The following is a 20,091-nucleotide window of genomic DNA, read 5'->3' on the forward strand; positions in this document are numbered from 1 at the left end:
GTCAAATGACGTGTTGCGTACAATCATGGGATCTTATGATTAATCTTCTCGTATTGTTTACGGGTGATCCTGAACCATATAAAATTAAATTATGAGTACATATATATAAAATATCATGTTATTTTAGAAAGATGTGATTTATTTAATTTTTTTTCCAATTAATCACGTAGCTAAATTAGTCTTGGATATCCGATTTCGTTTTGGTCATAGTTTCTTCGTTACAACTCCGTTTTCGTTGGTTCAACTTTCCACTTCCTTGGATCGAGTCCCTCTTTAAGAATATGAACTGTAAATACCTTAGTTTGTATTCGAAATCACAGGTCATAGGTCAAACTTTGGTGAAACTTATGAAGTTAATCATTTTCCATCATGTAAACAACCTTAAATGATTATTTTTCTAAAAATACTATTGCTTTGAGTTAAATCATAAAATTTTTATGCGTTAACATATTCATAGTAAAAATCATTTTTTCCAGAAAATAAACCTCCAATTCAAAGTTTAAGATGGTTTTTAATTATCCAACCCAAAACAGCCCCCGGTTACACTCCGACGTCGTAAAAACAGTTTTTAAGGTGTTCTTTGAAAAACCAAGTTAAACCTTGTTAAATTAGCATATATTTAAGATATATTATAGGTCTTGAAGTATTTTAAAAGTTAATTTAGAAGGATCTATTTAGTTTGCAAACAAGTTTGAAAACATTCAAACTATGTTCTTGTTGTTAAAATTTTATACCACAAAATAAGATAGCTATATATATATGAATCGAATAAGGTTATGAACATAGTTACTACCTCAAGTTCCTTGGACAAGGTTGCTGTAAAAGAGGAGTAAGAACCTAGAACCAAAAGGGTGATGGAATTGGATGAAAGATTGGAAGTAAGTTTGTGTTCTTGGAAGAATTCTTGAAGTGTTTTTGTAAGGGTTTTCTTATGGTGTTTAAAGCTTGTTTCTATGGCTAGATCTTCAAGGTTTCTTGCTGAATGATTATGGAGTTCTTAGAACTTGTAAGTAGGTGAATTAGAGAGTGGTTTAAGAGTAAGAATGGTGAGCTAAAAATGGTTTGGTGTTGGTCCTTAAAAACGTGACAAAGGGGGGAGCAAGGACAAAATTTTAAGCTTGTAATCTTGTGTATTTGTCAAACAATCATACAAAAGCAATTAACTCTACCTTAGGGCAGTAACAAGGGCTAGTTAGGTGGTGATTTGATGTGTATATATGTAAAGACCCGTCCTTATCCACCTGGACGAAATCTTCAACATTTGGTCCCATTGCGATGATTGACTCCAAGTAGTATCCTTAGTGTGAGCTAATGCACAGCGGAAGACTTAATTCGTACCTGAGAATAACATGCTTAAAAACGTCAACATAAAGTTGGTGAGATATATAGGTTTGATGCTAGCAGCGTAATAACTATAGAACACAAGATTTCATATATAAACATTTTAATAAAAATATTCTAAGTGGTTGAGCACTTGGTAACCATACTTAACATTTAATCACGTCGCATATTCCCTTTATTATGAAATCTTACTACACCGTACCAAGTGTAGTCACGAAACGAAGTACTGTGCAACCGTTGAATACTGGTCGTCCAGTCCGGTTGGGGTTGTCAGGCCCGATAGATCTATCAACAGGATTCGCGTTTACAATACCGCTGTAAATATTAGTTACCAAGCTACAGGGAAGTATGCCAGTGGTACAACTCAACGTAGAATATATTTTTCAGTTACTTGTGTCCATATCGTAAAACATAAAATACATGTATTCTCATCCCGAAATATTTAGAGTTTAAAAGTGGGACTATATACTCACCTAATGTATTTTGTAGTAAAAATACATATAACATCATTGAACACGTATAAGGTTGGCCTTCGATTCACGAACCTATATCAATTATGTATATATATATTAACACATAATATTAATCAATTAAGTTTATATGTTTTATAATCTAGTATAATTAATATCCTTTTATATAGTTATTTTAATACTTACTATAGATTATATTATATACATATGATATCTAATAATATTATATTAGTTAATATATTTAAAACATAATAGTTTGTGATATTAGTTATATTTGTGTTATACATAATAATTATATCTTTTAAAATAATTATTGTTGTAATAATAATAATGTTAAAATCATAATTTTAAATGTTTAAAAATAAATGATAATTACAATAATAATAATTATCTTAAAATTATTAAAAATAGGAAATTTTCATATAATAATAATAATAATAATAATAATAATAATAATCATAGTAATGACTAAAAATGAAGGCTACCTCAAAATCGGTTTCTAAAAAAAAAATCACCAGCTGGAATCGAACCCGAGACCTCCTCTTCCCAAATCCACCTCTAAACCATCCAGCTATGTTTTGTTTTTCTGTTTATAATTACCCCGTATAATATTTATCCCGCCATAATTACCATTACTCTGGTCTAAATCAGTAATTTCGGCCCAATTAAAACCTCGGCCCAGCAATAATATTATAAGCCCAAAATTTTCACTAGCCCACTTATGAGTTCATTATTCAGTTCGTGAACTAGGGAAATGGGTGAAATCATATTTGTGATTTTAGTCGCATAGAAACAGATAGGGACACATTATAGCCGCCATCACCGATCATCATCGTTATCCTCACATCATTAATAAATCATAGCCGATATTGTATCATCATCTAATTCGGTTTGCATAGAACCTAGCCGTGAGTGACCTTAAACCGAAATAGGAACCGAACAGTAGTAGAAGTAATCACATAACAGTAGCAGAAGTTGCTTTATCGAATAGAAACAACTATATTAGTCGTGACTTGCAGGAGAAAGAAAAGGAAAAGAGAAGGATTAAAGAGATGATATGGTGTTCAGTTTAATCAGAAGAAGTAGTTATGGGGTTGTTTAGTTTTCGATAGAATCATAAACAGAAACATATATGTGACAGAATTGGTAGTTTACCATAGAGATTAAGAGAGAAAAGAAGAGAGAGAGTGAGTGAGGTTGAGGGCGGCGAGGTGGTGATTTTTAGTGATGGTTAGTGGCGGTTGTGCTCATGGTAGTAGTGACGATTGTTGTAGGGTGGTGATGGAGTTCTCGTTGGACCAAAAACATAAAGAATCATAGCAGTAACCGGTTAATCAGTTTTGGCGATTGAAGAATTGGTGAGAGTAGTTGTGCTACGGTGAAAGGTGATGAGTTCATTTGGTGAGGAAAGGTGAACGTGGTCTGTGATGTGGTGGTTCACAATGATGGTTATGGTGTGTGTTTTGGTAATTCTTGGACCAGACATAGAGAAAGATGCGAGAGAGAAAAACAGATGGACTATGATAGTTATGGTGGTAGTAAGGGTTCATGGTAGAGTTGTGTGGTGATAGACTGTCGTGATGGTGGGGTGGCGGAGGATGGTGCACACGGCTGTTTAGGGTGACTATGGAATGGTGATTGAAGTTCATGAAGATGGTGGGAGATAGTTGTAGGTGATGGAGTTGTAGGTTTATGTTGGTGATTCTCTTAGACAACATAACAAGGAAGCAAGTGGTCTAAAGAAAATACAATATACACTGCATCATTAGTAGTTAAATGGTGGAAGGTATGCTCGTGATTGATGCATATATATGAAATCTTAAAAAAAATTAAACCAACCCCACAAGCAAAGAATATTAATCGAATTTGCAATGTGTTAAACGGTAAAGCCAAATTCAAGTGGAAGGTGAAAATGACAGGATACAAGAAAAGAATAATATGTCTTCAATTTGCATTGGAATATGTATATAAATATAATATAGATAAATAATGGTGGTGAAAGTCAAGGATATAGAAACATTAACATGTGATACATATAGAACGTTGGAAATGAAAAACCATAATTTACTAAATCAATTGATTTAGCAGTTTCTTTATTGGATTAATGTGCCGACAGTTTAAATGGATAGTATTTCGTAGTCCGCTGTAAATCAGGGGCGGATAAAAGTCTTCAGATAAATTATAATTATTTAATTCAGTCATAATGGTATAAAAATCGATCATTAACTATTAAACAAAATTTTCTCACTATCCATTCCCGATAAATATAGTAATCTTATATCCAAATCAATTATTACATATCTAATACTTGCTAATGCTATTAATTAATAAGTATATATCGTATATACACATAAATGTTCGTGAATCGTCAGGCTTGGTCAAAGGGTAACTAATTATCCGAATATAGATTTCAAACTTTCTAGACTCAACATTAAGGTTTTTGCTTATCGTGTCGGAAACATATAGAGTTTAAGGTTTAAATTTGGTCGGAAATTTCCGGGTCGTTACAGTACCTCCCCGTTAAAGAAATTTCGTCCCCGAAATTTGGTAGAGGTTGTCATAAATAACAATAAGAATGTTTTCATGACGAATATAAGGTAATAATAGAGTTTTATCATTATTGGAAGATATGGATAAAACGATTCGATCATGTGAAGCGCATGAGTGAAGCTATCACAAAAGAATGAAATGAGTAAATATGGAATCGTTTCAACACATGGCGTGATTAGGATTGATTTCCGGATTTTACGGGATTTAAAGAAAATCTTACGTAATAAGATTTGATTTTTCGGCGATCGGGATCTTCTTTGATTTAATGCGGCAATCTTTTTTTTATTTCTTTGTCGGATATTTTACTATAAATCCACCTCCTTCCTTACTTCGAGTCAAGCGAGTGTTGGTCCGAAATTCGTAAGTATAAAATTCGAAATGAACATAGATAATGCTCTATGAAAGAAATGGTAATGGAACGATTTTGATTTGTCAAATTACCAGTATATCCAGGAAAATAGAACTATCAAGATGATATGTTCTTAATACGTTTCGGAATTGGATAGAATGTAAGAGCCGTGTGACATGGCACATGATGATGGTACTATGAATCATCATGCTTCATTAGAAACTCAACATGAGTTACTGTAATATAATGAAGTTGATCAAGTTTCATTATATTATACTAATTCATGCATCAGTTCCCAACACTACTTCAAAATACTCATATTTTAATTTCGAAGGTTTCAGAGTTTTAGAAACTAACACAGTTTCTTTCATATTATAACGCAGATATTACGGAGAGGTAAATGATTGCAGATAAGAATAGTTGTGAAAATATTTCCAGAAATATTGAGGATATGAAAGATACGATGATATCTTGGAATTTCTAATATCAAAGGATGATGATGAAGATTTACCCGTAAGGGTTTAGATTCAGAAACAAGATGTTCACTAAAGATTTCATCGGAAACAGAATCATCTGGATTCTTTAAATACAAAGTTTGGTCCTTGTATTTTTCCTTGGTCTCTTTCATGGTTAGCTCAATCTGATTTTCAATACCAAATTTTCCCATCGGGTGTTCCTAACACCTCCTTCTTTATCATCAACTTTTTGGTCATTAAGACCTTCTACAACATGCTGCTTCGTCAGTATTTTCAAAGTTAACGAATTTGGGTCATTGGTTTTCAAACCGTGGTGATTTTAAGAGATTTGTGTTTTTAGATGATTAAACGCTGATGGTAGTATGGTGGAAAAAGGTTCTCCAGTAACGACGGCAAAAGGATGCGTATATATTAAGATTATAATAAAAGTGGTTTTACTGAGAAGTCGAAGTGGAGCTGTGACAAAATTAGCTTCTTGAATTGTATGATTGTTTTTGATAATGTATGATAAGGAATTCGACGCGAATACGTTTTAACTATAACTTATGTTTCGAAGGTTTTTCAGGTGCAAATCTGTATGCATAAATCTTTCTTTCGTAGACGAGATGCGGCTGGTTCAACTTCTCAATCGAGGTGTTTTTAAGAATCATGATAGGTTTGAACGCGGATTGTAACTGTTGAGGTACAAATGAGGTTTGAGATGAAATCAAGTGGCAAACTTGAAGAATTGTTTAGTTTCATATGTTATAATCAACATTTTAATTCATTTTAATTGTCCCAAAGTTGGCAGTCTAGTAGTGCGATTGTCCAATAGTTCAACAGTTCAATATATTCATATATAATTTAATATACATAATTAATACGTATCGTGACCCGTGTACCGGTCTCGGTGTCGATCACAACTCAAAGTATATATATATTTTGGAATCAACTCCGACCCTGTATAGCCAACTCCCACCTTCACATATAGAGTGTCTATGGTTGTTCCGAAATATATATATAGATGTGTCGATATGATAAGTCGTAACCTTGCATACGTGTCCCGTTTAAAGTGCGTAAAAGTAAATAACAGAATTTAAATGACGATAAATAAAATTGCGAGAATGTAAATTGCGATAAATTAAATGTTAATCAGTTAGCTGGGAACAGTTAGCCGGAACAGTTAGCGTGGAATCCTAACCAAATTTCAATTAGTTAATCCGTTTGTTTCTAACAATTTTTATTTTTGTCCAATGTTTTCTTCATTATGCCACTTGTTTGATTCTGATAGGTCAAAATCCAAATATGAAATTTGAGTAGAAATGGTTATTCTGTGGTGAACGGATACGTATATCGGTAGTTGTAAGTAGGATAGTAAGTGATCGTTGAATCAGATTCGAAGAATGTACAGTGTAACTTATTAATGTGAATTCTAAATATTCCTCGGGTACTACCCACCCGTTAAAATATTTTCAACATTAACAGTTTGTACGAAAGAATTTTTAATTACAATCTTCATGAAAATATACTTGCATATATATTTTCTTCGGATGAAATTGTGAATTTAATGAGTCAATAGGATATTAAACTCATATTCGATTTATTGTTATTACTAGATTACATGATCTCTAAAACATTAGAGATTACATAATCGTCATGTCGAACGAAGATAAATGAGGTAGAACGATATGTAAAGCGAAGTTAATCGATGTAGAACGAAGATCATACTCGAAGTACAGATGGTGATATTGAGGCGTGTGATGTTGATATCCGAGGTACAGATTGTGATGTTAAAGTTTACGACGCGGTTGTGATTGAGGGTGATAAGGGTACTGTCGACGTCGATGATGGTGGTACTGATTATGCTGCTGGTGTTCGTAACCTTCGCACCAGGTTCTCCAAAGCCTGTTACGCGAGCGCATAGTTCGTTAACTTCTTCTAGTACTACGGGATGATTGACGATTGAAACGAGCGGGTGAGTAAGATTCGAAATATAGGATATTATCTAATCGTGACGGGATATTCTAGAAATGAGAGGGTAAATGGTTTCTCGAACAGGTTCGCCAGTAAGTGCTTTCAAGTTCATCGTCAAGAGGGCAATTTGGTGAATGAGAAGGATCTTCGATGTGAAATGATTTTTGAATATAGAATGATATTCTAACCTCATAGATTATCTATATATAATACCAAAGATTTCGTAGCCTACAGAGGAACCTACGGCATATGACAAGCAAGTCTACAGATGCGCTAAGATATGAATTTTTGTCTATACACTATCGATGCACTAAATGCAGTAAGACGTGTCTAGACTAAAGAATGATAAGCAGGCAATTCCCTAAGGATGATAAGCATATGGTTTTCGACTAGAAATGATAAGCAAAACTTTTTGACAGGTAGACACGGTCAAAGCCCAGACTCACTAATGTATCCTAACAATTACCAGTCAGACACACTAATGCAAGACCTGGTTCGCTAAGACCACCGCTCTGATACCACCTGTAAAGACCCGTCCTTATCCACCTGGACGAAATCTTCAACATTTGGTCCCATTGCGATGATTGACTCCAAGTAGTATCCTTAGTGTGAGCTAATGCACAGCGGAAGACTTAATTCGTACCTGAGAATAACATGCTTAAAAACGTCAACATAAAGTTGGTGAGATATATAGGTTTGATGCTAGCAGCGTAATAACTATAGAACACAAGATTTCATATATAAACATTTTAATAAAAATATTCTAAGTGGTTGAGCACTTGGTAACCATACTTAACATTTAATCACGTCGCATATTCCCTTTATTATGAAATCTTACTACACCGTACCAAGTGTAGTCACGAAACGAAGTACTGTGCAACCGTTGAATACTGGTCGTCCAGTCCGGTTGGGGTTGTCAGGCCCGATAGATCTATCAACAGGATTCGCGTTTACAATACCGCTGTAAATATTAGTTACCAAGCTACAGGGAAGTATGCCAGTGGTACAACTCAACGTAGAATATATTTTTCAGTTACTTGTGTCCATATCGTAAAACATAAAATACATGTATTCTCATCCCGAAATATTTAGAGTTTAAAAGTGGGACTATATACTCACCTAATGTATTTTGTAGTAAAAATACATATAACATCATTGAACACGTATAAGGTTGGCCTTCGATTCACGAACCTATATCAATTATGTATATATATATTAACACATAATATTAATCAATTAAGTTTATATGTTTTATAATCTAGTATAATTAATATCCTTTTATATAGTTATTTTAATACTTACTATAGATTATATTATATACATATGATATCTAATAATATTATATTAGTTAATATATTTAAAACATAATAGTTTGTGATATTAGTTATATTTGTGTTATACATAATAATTATATCTTTTAAAATAATTATTGTTGTAATAATAATAATGTTAAAATCATAATTTTAAATGTTTAAAAATAAATGATAATTACAATAATAATAATTATCTTAAAATTATTAAAAATAGGAAATTTTCATATAATAATAATAATAATAATAATAATAATAATAATAATAATCATAGTAATGACTAAAAATGAAGGCTACCTCAAAATCGGTTTCTAAAAAAAAAATCACCAGCTGGAATCGAACCCGAGACCTCCTCTTCCCAAATCCACCTCTAAACCATCCAGCTATGTTTTGTTTTTCTGTTTATAATTACCCCGTATAATATTTATCCCGCCATAATTACCATTACTCTGGTCTAAATCAGTAATTTCGGCCCAATTAAAACCTCGGCCCAGCAATAATATTATAAGCCCAAAATTTTCACTAGCCCACTTATGAGTTCATTATTCAGTTCGTGAACTAGGGAAATGGGTGAAATCATATTTGTGATTTTAGTCGCATAGAAACAGATAGGGACACATTATAGCCGCCATCACCGATCATCATCGTTATCCTCACATCATTAATAAATCATAGCCGATATTGTATCATCATCTAATTCGGTTTGCATAGAACCTAGCCGTGAGTGACCTTAAACCGAAATAGGAACCGAACAGTAGTAGAAGTAATCACATAACAGTAGCAGAAGTTGCTTTATCGAATAGAAACAACTATATTAGTCGTGACTTGCAGGAGAAAGAAAAGGAAAAGAGAAGGATTAAAGAGATGATATGGTGTTCAGTTTAATCAGAAGAAGTAGTTATGGGGTTGTTTAGTTTTCGATAGAATCATAAACAGAAACATATATGTGACAGAATTGGTAGTTTACCATAGAGATTAAGAGAGAAAAGAAGAGAGAGAGTGAGTGAGGTTGAGGGCGGCGAGGTGGTGATTTTTAGTGATGGTTAGTGGCGGTTGTGCTCATGGTAGTAGTGACGATTGTTGTAGGGTGGTGATGGAGTTCTCGTTGGACCAAAAACATAAAGAATCATAGCAGTAACCGGTTAATCAGTTTTGGCGATTGAAGAATTGGTGAGAGTAGTTGTGCTACGGTGAAAGGTGATGAGTTCATTTGGTGAGGAAAGGTGAACGTGGTCTGTGATGTGGTGGTTCACAATGATGGTTATGGTGTGTGTTTTGGTAATTCTTGGACCAGACATAGAGAAAGATGCGAGAGAGAAAAACAGATGGACTATGATAGTTATGGTGGTAGTAAGGGTTCATGGTAGAGTTGTGTGGTGATAGACTGTCGTGATGGTGGGGTGGCGGAGGATGGTGCACACGGCTGTTTAGGGTGACTATGGAATGGTGATTGAAGTTCATGAAGATGGTGGGAGATAGTTGTAGGTGATGGAGTTGTAGGTTTATGTTGGTGATTCTCTTAGACAACATAACAAGGAAGCAAGTGGTCTAAAGAAAATACAATATACACTGCATCATTAGTAGTTAAATGGTGGAAGGTATGCTCGTGATTGATGCATATATAAGAAATCTTAAAAAAAATTAAACCAACCCCACAAGCAAAGAATATTAATCGAATTTGCAATGTGTTAAACGGTAAAGCCAAATTCAAGTGGAAGGTGAAAATGACAGGATACAAGAAAAGAATAATATGTCTTCAATTTGCATTGGAATATGTATATAAATATAATATAGATAAATAATGGTGGTGAAAGTCAAGGATATAGAAACATTAACATGTGATACATATAGAACGTTGGAAATGAAAAACCATAATTTACTAAATCAATTGATTTAGCAGTTTCTTTATTGGATTAATGTGCCGACAGTTTAAATGGATAGTATTTCGTAGTCCGCTGTAAATCAGGGGCGGATAAAAGTCTTCAGATAAATTATAATTATTTAATTCAGTCATAATGGTATAAAAATCGATCATTAACTATTAAACAAAATTTTCTCACTATCCATTCCCGATAAATATAGTAATCTTATATCCAAATCAATTATTACATATCTAATACTTGCTAATGCTATTAATTAATAAGTATATATCGTATATACACATAAATGTTCGTGAATCGTCAGGCTTGGTCAAAGGGTAACTAATTATCCGAATATAGATTTCAAACTTTCTAGACTCAACATTAAGGTTTTTGCTTATCGTGTCGGAAACATATAGAGTTTAAGGTTTAAATTTGGTCGGAAATTTCCGGGTCGTTACAATATACCAATAGTAAATACGTATAGAAGTTAGGTATGATACGAGTACATATACTCTAGATATACGTATAGAAATCTTGTGAAAAATAGAATGAGGATTCAAATATAGCTATCTTTTGTGAATACACTTATATGATTTTATGTATTTAAGTCCTTAAAAGTGATTAAATGCATTACATATACGATATATGTATAAACATTATAGGTTATAAGTATTTATGTCAAATAACGTTACGTATGGTTATCGTTTTGAAAACTTAAGTTAGTAGTTTCATAATATACTTATAAATTATTGTTATTAATACAAAATGAGATATTAAAACATTCATTAATCATGTTAAATATGTATATATACATATATATACACAAACGTATAATTATCATATATTGTAAGTTCGTGATATCATCGGTCAAACTAGACGGTCAAACGTTGTGTAAAACTCTTTTCGGAAACATAAATATCAACAATTTGGATTGCTTATCATGTTGGTAAGGTTTAATTTATATAAATATTAATCTTATAAGTATAGAACGATCGAAAAAGTGCGGGTCATTACAGTACCTACCCGTTAAATAAATTTCGTCCCGAAATTTTAAAATTGTACCTATTTTGCGTCATCGGAAAACAAGTGTGGTTATTTTTGTTTCATTTGATCCTCTCGTTCCCAAGTAAACTCGGGACCCCTTCGAGCATTCCAACGAACCTTAACGATCGGTATGTTGCTCTGCTTGAGCCGTTTAACTTCACGATCCATGATTTCGATTGGTTCTTCGATGAATTGTAGTTTCTCGTCGACATGGATTTCTTCAAGAGGAATGGTGAGGTCTTCCTTTGCAAGACACTTCTTAAGGTTTGAGACGTGAAATGTATTATGTACTCCGGCGAGTTGTTGTGGTAACTCGAGTCGATAAGCTACCGGTCCAATGCGTTCGATAATCTTGAACGGGCCTACATATCTTGGGTTCAGTTTACCCCTTTTTCCGAAGCGTATTACACCTTTCCACGGTGACACCTTTAACATAACCAAGTCACCGATCTGAAACTCTAATGGTTTCCTTCGAACATCGGCGTAGCTCTTTTGGCGACTACGGGCTGTTTTCAATCTCTCCTTGATTTGTACTATCTTCTCAGTCGTTTCGTGTATGATCTCGGGACCAGTTAATTGTCGATCTCCTACTTCATTCCAACAAATAGGAGATCTACACTTCCTTCCGTACAATGCTTCGAATGGCGCAGCTTTAATGGTAGATATTTATCCCATCCGTTTCCAAAATCGATCACACATGCCCTGAGCATGTCTTCAAGAGTCTGAATCGTTCTTTCACTCTGCCCGTCGGTTTGCGGATGATATGCGGTACTCATATCCAAACGAGTTCCTAGTGCCTCCTGTAGTGATTGCCAGAACTTTGAGGTAAATCTACTATCACGATCGGATATAATGGAAATAGGTATTCCATGCCTTGAAACAATTTCCTTTATATACAATCGTAATAGTTTCTCCATTCTATCCGTTTCCTTTATAGGCAAGAAATGTGCAGACTTGGTGAGACGATCAACAATCACACAAATGGTGTCGTATCCCCAGGCAGTCTTTGGTAACTTCGTGATGAAATCCATGGTAATACCATCCCATTTCCATTCTGGGATTTCTGGTTGTTGAAGTAACCCTGACGGCTTTTGGTGTTCAGCTTTGACTTTGGAACAAGTTAAACATTCCCCAACATATGTTGCAACGTCTGTCTTTAAATTAGGCCACCAATAATGTGTCTTAAGATCTTGGTACATCTTTCCAACTCCAGGATGTATCGAGTATCTTGTCTTATGTGCCTCATTCAATATCAACTTCCTTAATCCACCCAACTTCGGTACCCAAATACGATTTGCAAAATATCGAATTCCATCTTCCCGTATAACGAGTTGCTTCTCATACTTCTTCATTATTTCATTTCCTATATTTTCTTTAGTAAGTGCTTCTCGTTGAACTTCTTTGATTTGTGAGTTGAGATTCATGCGAATTTTTATGTTCATCGCTCGTACTCGAATTGGTTCTCGTTCCTTTCTGCTTAGAGCGTCAGCCACCACGTTCGCTTTCCCGGGATGATAACGAATTTCACAATCATAGTCATTTATTAACTCAACCCACCTACGTTGCCTCATGTTCAGCTGTTTTTGATCGAAAATATGTTGAAGGCTTTTATGATCAGTAAACACAGTGCATTTAACCCCATACAAGTAGTGTCTCCATATCTTCAATGCAAACACGACTGCTCCTAATTCTAGATCATGCGTCGTATAATTCCGCTCGTGAATCTTTAATTGTCGGGATGCGTATGCAATAACTTTCTTCCGTTGCATAAGAACGCAACCAAAACCTTGTCGCGAAGCGTCACAATATATTTCAAAATCATCGTTCCCTTCTGGTAACGATAAAATAGGCGCCGTAGTCAACTTCTTTTTCAGTAATTGAAATGCACTCTCCTGCTCAGAAGTCCATTCATATTTCTTCCCTTTTTGCGTTAACGCTGTCAACGGCTTAGCTATTCGGGAAAAATCTTGAATAAACCTTCTATAATAACCGGCTAAACCCAAAAATTGGCGTATCTGCGTTGGTGTCTTAGGAGTCTCCCATTTTTCAATGGCTTCAATTTTTGCTGGATCAACCTGAATTCCTTTGCTACTAACAACGTGGCCAAGAAATTGCACTTCTTTCAACCAGAAAGCACACTTAGAAAATTTAGCGTATAGCTGTTCTTTTCTCAACAACTCTAATATTAAACTTAAATGCTGCTCATGCTCTTGCTCACTCTTGGAATAGATAAGAATGTCATCAATGAAAACAATAACAAACTTATCTAAATATGGACTACAAACTCGATTCATGAGGTCCATGAATACAGCTGGCGCATTCGTCAATCCAAACGGCATGACCAAAAATTCGTAATGAGCGTAACGTGTCCCAAAAGCAGTTTTCGGTATATCTTCTTCTTTGACACGTAATTGATGATAGCCCGATCTTAGGTCAATTTTCGAGTACACACATGATCCTTGGAGTTGATCAAATAAGTCGTCAATTCTCGGTAGTGGATACCGATTCTTGATAGTTAACTTATTTAATTCACGATAATCTATACACATTCGGAAAGATCCGTCTTTCTTCTTGACGAATAAAATTGGAGCTCCCCACGGTGAAGTACTTGGTCGTATGAATCCACGATCCAGTAATTCTTTTAACCGACTCTGAAGTTCTTTTAACTCGGACGGTGCAAGTCTATATGGAGCACGGGCAACCGGTGCAGCTCCTGGTACAAGATCTATTTGAAATTCTACAGATCTAAATGGAGGTAATCCCGGCAACTCTTCCAGAAATACTTCAGGAAAATCTCTTGCCACAGGCACGTCATTGATGCACTTCTCTTTTTCTTTCTTTTCGACTTTATTAACATGTGCTAAGATAGCATAGCACCCTTTCTTCAAGCACTTATGAGCTTTCAAATAACTAATGAGTTTTAGCTTTGAGTTACCCTTCTCTCCATAAATCATTACTGGCGTTTTATCCTTACGAGGAATGCGAATTGCCTTCTTGGCGCACACAACTTCAGCTCCTATTTTGGACATCCAGTCCATGCCGATTATTACATCAAAACTTCCTAATTCTACGGGTATCAAATCAATCTTAAATGTTTCTCCGGCTAAATTTATTTTACAATCACGGCAAATTTTATCGGCTTTAATTAGTTTACCATTAGCTAACTCAATCATGTACTTAGCATCTAGAGGTAATGATGAACAATTCAATTTAGCGTGAAAGTCTCTACACACGTAACTTCTATCAGCACCAGTATCAAATATAATAGATGCGGATAAGTTATTAATGGTAAACGTACCCGTAACAAGCTCCGGGTCTTCACATGCCTCTCTAGCATTAATAACAAATGCTCTCCCACGTGCAGGTCCGATATTCTTCTCTGGATTCGGGCACTGGCTCTTATAGTGACCTTGTTTTCCACACCCAAAACAAGTAATGGTAGCCAAAGCAGTTCTATTTGCATTGGTGGCAGGAGTCTTGGTACCATTTATATTTGTAACGACAGCCCTACAATCTTCAGCAAGATGACCCTTTCGATTACATTTGTTGCATACCACATTACAGTAACCAGAGTGATGTTTGTGGCATCGGTTGCATAAAGGATTTTGTCCTTTATAACCAAAGCTTAAACCACTACCCGCACCTTGCGTGTTTTCTTGTTTCTTAAAAGATTGTTGTTGGTTACCTCGATCATAATTTCCATTCCACTTTCTTTTGTTACCTGATACCTTCACATCAGTATTGGATACTTTCTTATCCATGATGACCTGATCCATTAGCTCGTTTGCCATGGTTATAGCTTCATGAATTGTCTTAGGTTTCGATGCTGTAACATTTGCCTTGACCTTTTTGGGCAAACCATCTTTGTACATTTCAATCTTCCGTTCTTCGGTTGGAACCAATTCAGGACATAGCAAAACTAATTCCATGAATCCCTGATTGTAGTTGGTGATTTCAGTACCAATAACCTTCAGACTTCGTAACTCATCTTCCAACTTCCTAACCTCGTTCCTTGGACAATATTCGTTGATTAACATTGTTTTGAATTCTTCCCACGGAGTATCATAAGCTACATCTCCTCCTACAGCCTTCACATAATTTTTCCACCACGTGAGTGCACTATCTTGTAAAGTGCACGATGCATACTTGGTCATGTCCTTTTCAGCACAACCACTGATTTTAAACACAGTCTCCATCTTTTCTATCCACCGGGTTAAACCGATCGGTCCTTCTGTTCCACTGAATGATGAGGGCTTGCAAGCTTGAAAAGTTTTGTAAGTGCACCCCACACGAGGATTTGGGTTAACTGCAGCACCTCTTGCAGCCTCGACCCATAACATTCTGTCGTTCACTCGCTGATTGATGAGTTCCTGGATTTCTTGTTCCGTCATTCGGTTCAATCGCGCCATATTCTTCTATAAGAATGAAAAGAAAATAATTATTCACATGGAATATTATAGATGTAGTGTATATTTACAGTACATTATAGCTTATTAATAATATGAACCAGGTATTATTATAAAAGCCTTTTCTTCTTATTAGCGTTTTATAATTATATCTAGGGTAGTACCTACCCGTTAATGTCCATACTTAATAGCTTAGTACAGAATCAATTACTACCATCTAAATAATACTTAACCATGGAAAATTATTGCATTTCACACTTCACTATTTTACATATGCTTATCTTACATCGAACATTAAGCAAACCACACTAATAATATTATACAAAACATTATATGATCCCATGGTTTAATACGGCAGCGCATCGTTTGGTCTATTTTCTAAGACGTTTAGGTTCAATGAATCGCCTAACGCTTATCCTAGCTGTCTGCCTATATTTTGGCTGTGGGACTGAAGAACTGGATGCCTGGATAGAACGAATAGGAATAGCGGGAATAGGGGTGGTAGTGTCTAGTGGAGTTGGTGCCACATCATCCTTACTAAACTCGGGATTTGAATTTTCTAATTCATTAGCCTTTCGTTTCTTTTCTAGTTCGAACTTGTCTTTTGTAATTTCCTGTATTTCTTCCTCGGGTTCACTTTCCTCCTCGGGTTCACTTTCCTCCTCGGGTTCACTTTCCGGGTTCTCTATAGTCGGTTCATCCGGAATTTGTGAGTCTTCCCCAAAGATATTATTTTCGTCATCGGATAGGTTAATGACTGGAACACCATCTGAAGATTCTGGTTCGGAGTCGCTGAATGTGATAACAAGTTTTGAGCCCGACATCTATCACACAACAACTAACCCATTAGTACTACATAATATTTACATATAAATTTTAACCAACAATGATAAGCAATGGTTTTTAAATCAGACCCGGTCAAAGTCCAGACTTACTAATGTATCCTAACGACTTATCGGTTAGACACACTAATGCAAACCTGGTTCGCTAAGACCACCGCTCTGATACCACATGTCATAACCCGTCCTTAACCATAAGAACGAGTTAGATAACGTATGATTTCATTGCGAGGTATTGACCTCTATATGCGACATTTTTAAAAGAACAACTGCATTTATTTTACATTACAAACCATAACTCTTATTTTAATACAAGCTTTAGACAATATAAAGATGATTATCGTTTAGAGATAATCTTAGACTTACAAACTTTACATGTGATGATAACAATACGATTTCTAGCATATTTTACATTACAATTCCTCGGATATGCAGTTTTATTTTTGACACAAATATGCATACTCAAGATCTTGCTTAAATTCAACATGTTGCAGCGGAAGCTTCTAATTATCACCTGAGAATAGACATGTTTAAAACGTCAACATAAAGTTGGTGAGATATAGGTTTAATGCCGGCAGCAATATATATATATAGACCACAAGATTTCATATATAAACGTTTTAATAAAAATATTCTAAGTGGTTGAGCACTTGGTAACCATACTTAATATTTAATCACGTCGCATATTCCCTTTATTATGAAATCTTACTATACCGTACCAAGTGTAGTCACGAAACGAAGTACTGTGCAACCGTTGAATACTGGTCGTCCAGTCCGGTTGGGGTTGTCAGGCCCGATAGATCTATCAACAGGATTCGCGTTTACAATACCGCTGTAAATAACAGTTACCAATCTACAGGGAAGTATGCCAGTGGTACAACTCAACGTAGAATATATTTTTCAGTTACTTGTGTCCATATCGTAAAACATAAAATACATGTATTCTCATCCCGAAATATTTAGAGTTTAAAAGTGGGACTATATACTCACTTTCGTCTTGAAGATATGTAATTTTGACTTGGTCTCCGATTGATATCACAAACCTAACCATATATAATATATCAATACCTTTTCTTTTTAAACAATCGTCACATATATATACTTATAATACTTTTAATAATTCCTTAGTCCGTAGTTAGCAGTTCGATGTTAGTAATTCAATTTTAAATGGTTCATTTTTAGGTGATTAATAAACCCCCAATGAAATAAATAAAAACCCCATCGTATATGTATTGGTCGAGATTAATCTTGACCCACGGTACCGGTGTTGTCAAATGACGTGTTGCGTACATAAAGTACCGGTGTTGTCAAATGACGTGTTGCGTACAATCATGGGATCTTATGATTAATCTTCTCGTATTGTTTACGGGTGATCCTGAACCATATAAAATTAAATTATGAGTACATATATATAAAATATCATGTTATTTTAGAAAGATGTGATTTATTTAATTTTTTTTCCAATTAATCACGTAGCTAAATTAGTCTTGGATATCCGATTTCGTTTTGGTCATAGTTTCTTCGTTACAACTCCGTTTTCGTTGGTTCAACTTGCCACTTCCTTGGATCGAGTCCCTCTTTAAGAATATGAACTGTAAATACCTTAGTTTGTATTCGAAATCACAGGTCATAGGTCAAACTTTGGTGAAACTTATGAAGTTAATCATTTTCCATCATGTAAACAACCTTAAATGATTATTTTTCTAAAAATACTTATACTTTGAGTTAAATCATAAAATTTTTATGCGTTAACATATTCATAGTAAAAATCATTTTTTCCAGAAAATAAACCTCCAATTCAAAGTTTAAGATGGTTTTTAATTATCCAACCCAAAACAGCCCCCGGTTACACTCCGACGTCGTAAAAACAGTTTTTAAGGTGTTCTTTGAAAAACCAAGTTAAACCTTGTTAAATTAGCATATATTTAAGATATATTATAGGTCTTGAAGTATTTTAAAAGTTAAGTTAGAAGGATCTATTTAGTTTGCAAACAAGTTTGAAAACATTCAAACTATGTTCTTGTTGTTAAAATTTTATACCACAAAATAAGATAGCTATATATATATGAATCGAATAAGGTTATGAACATAGTTACTACCTCAAGTTCCTTGGACAAGGTTGCTGTAAAAGAAGAGTAAGAACCTAGAACCAAAAGGGTGATGGAATTGGATGAAAGATTGGAAGTAAGTTTGTGTTCTTGGAAGAATTCTTGAAGTGTTTTTGTAAGGGTTTTCTTATGGTGTTTAAAGCTTGTTTCTATGGCTAGATCTTCAAGGTTTCTTGCTGAATGATTATGGAGTTCTTAGAACTTGTAAGTAGGTGAATTAGAGAGTGGTTTAAGAGTAAGAATGGTGAGCTAAAAATGGTTTGGTGTTGGTCCTTAAAAACGTGACAAAGGGGGGAGCAAGGACAAAATTTTAAGCTTGTAATCTTGTGTATTTGTCAAACAATCATACAAAAGCAATTACCTCTACCTTAGGGCAGTAACAAGGGCTAGTTAGGTGGTGATTTGATGTGTATATACCAATAGTAAATACGTATAGAAGTTAGGTATGATACGAGTACATATACTCTAGATATACGTATAGAAATCTTGTGAAAAATAGAATGAGGATTCAAATATAGCTATCTTTTGTGAATACACTTATATGATTTTATGTATTTAAGTCCTTAAAAGTGATTAAATACATTACATATACGATATATGTATAAACATTATAGGTTATAAGTATTTATGTCAAATAACGTTACGTATGGTTATCGTTTTGAAAACTTAAGTTAGTAGTTTCATAATATACTTATAACTTATTGTTATTAATACAAAATGAGATATTAAAACATTCATTAATCATGTTAAATATGTATATATACATATATATACACAAACGTATAATTATCATATATTGTATAGTTCGTGATATCATCGGTCAAACTAGACGGTCAAACGTTGTGTAAAACTCTTTTCGGAAACATAAATCTCAACAATTTGGATTGCTTATCATGTTGGTAAGGTTTAATTTATATAAATATTAATCTTATAAGTATAGAACGATCGAAAAAGTGCGGGTCATTACAATGTCGGTTACCAGGTGTTCACCATATGAATGATTTTTATCTCTATGTATGGGATGTGTATTGAAATATGAAATCTTGTGGTCTATTATTATGATTTGATATATATAGGTTAAACCTATAACTCACCAACATTTTTTGTTGACGTTTTAAGCATGTTTATTCTCAGGTGATTATTAAGAGCTTCCGCTGTCGCATACTTAAATAAGGACGAGATTTGGAGTCCATGCTTGTATGATATTGTGTAAAAACTGCATTCAAGAAACTTATTTTGTTGTAACATATTTGTATTGTAAACCATTATATAATGGTCGTGTGTAAACAGGATATTTTAGATTATCATTATTTGATAATCTACGTAAAGCTTTTTAAACCTTTATTTATGAAATAAAGGTTATGGTTTGTTTTAAAAATGAAT

The sequence above is a fragment of the Rutidosis leptorrhynchoides genome, chromosome 2 (genome assembly GCF_046630445.1).
Source record: "Rutidosis leptorrhynchoides isolate AG116_Rl617_1_P2 chromosome 2, CSIRO_AGI_Rlap_v1, whole genome shotgun sequence".
NCBI classification, from domain to species: domain Eukaryota; kingdom Viridiplantae; phylum Streptophyta; class Magnoliopsida; order Asterales; family Asteraceae; genus Rutidosis; species Rutidosis leptorrhynchoides.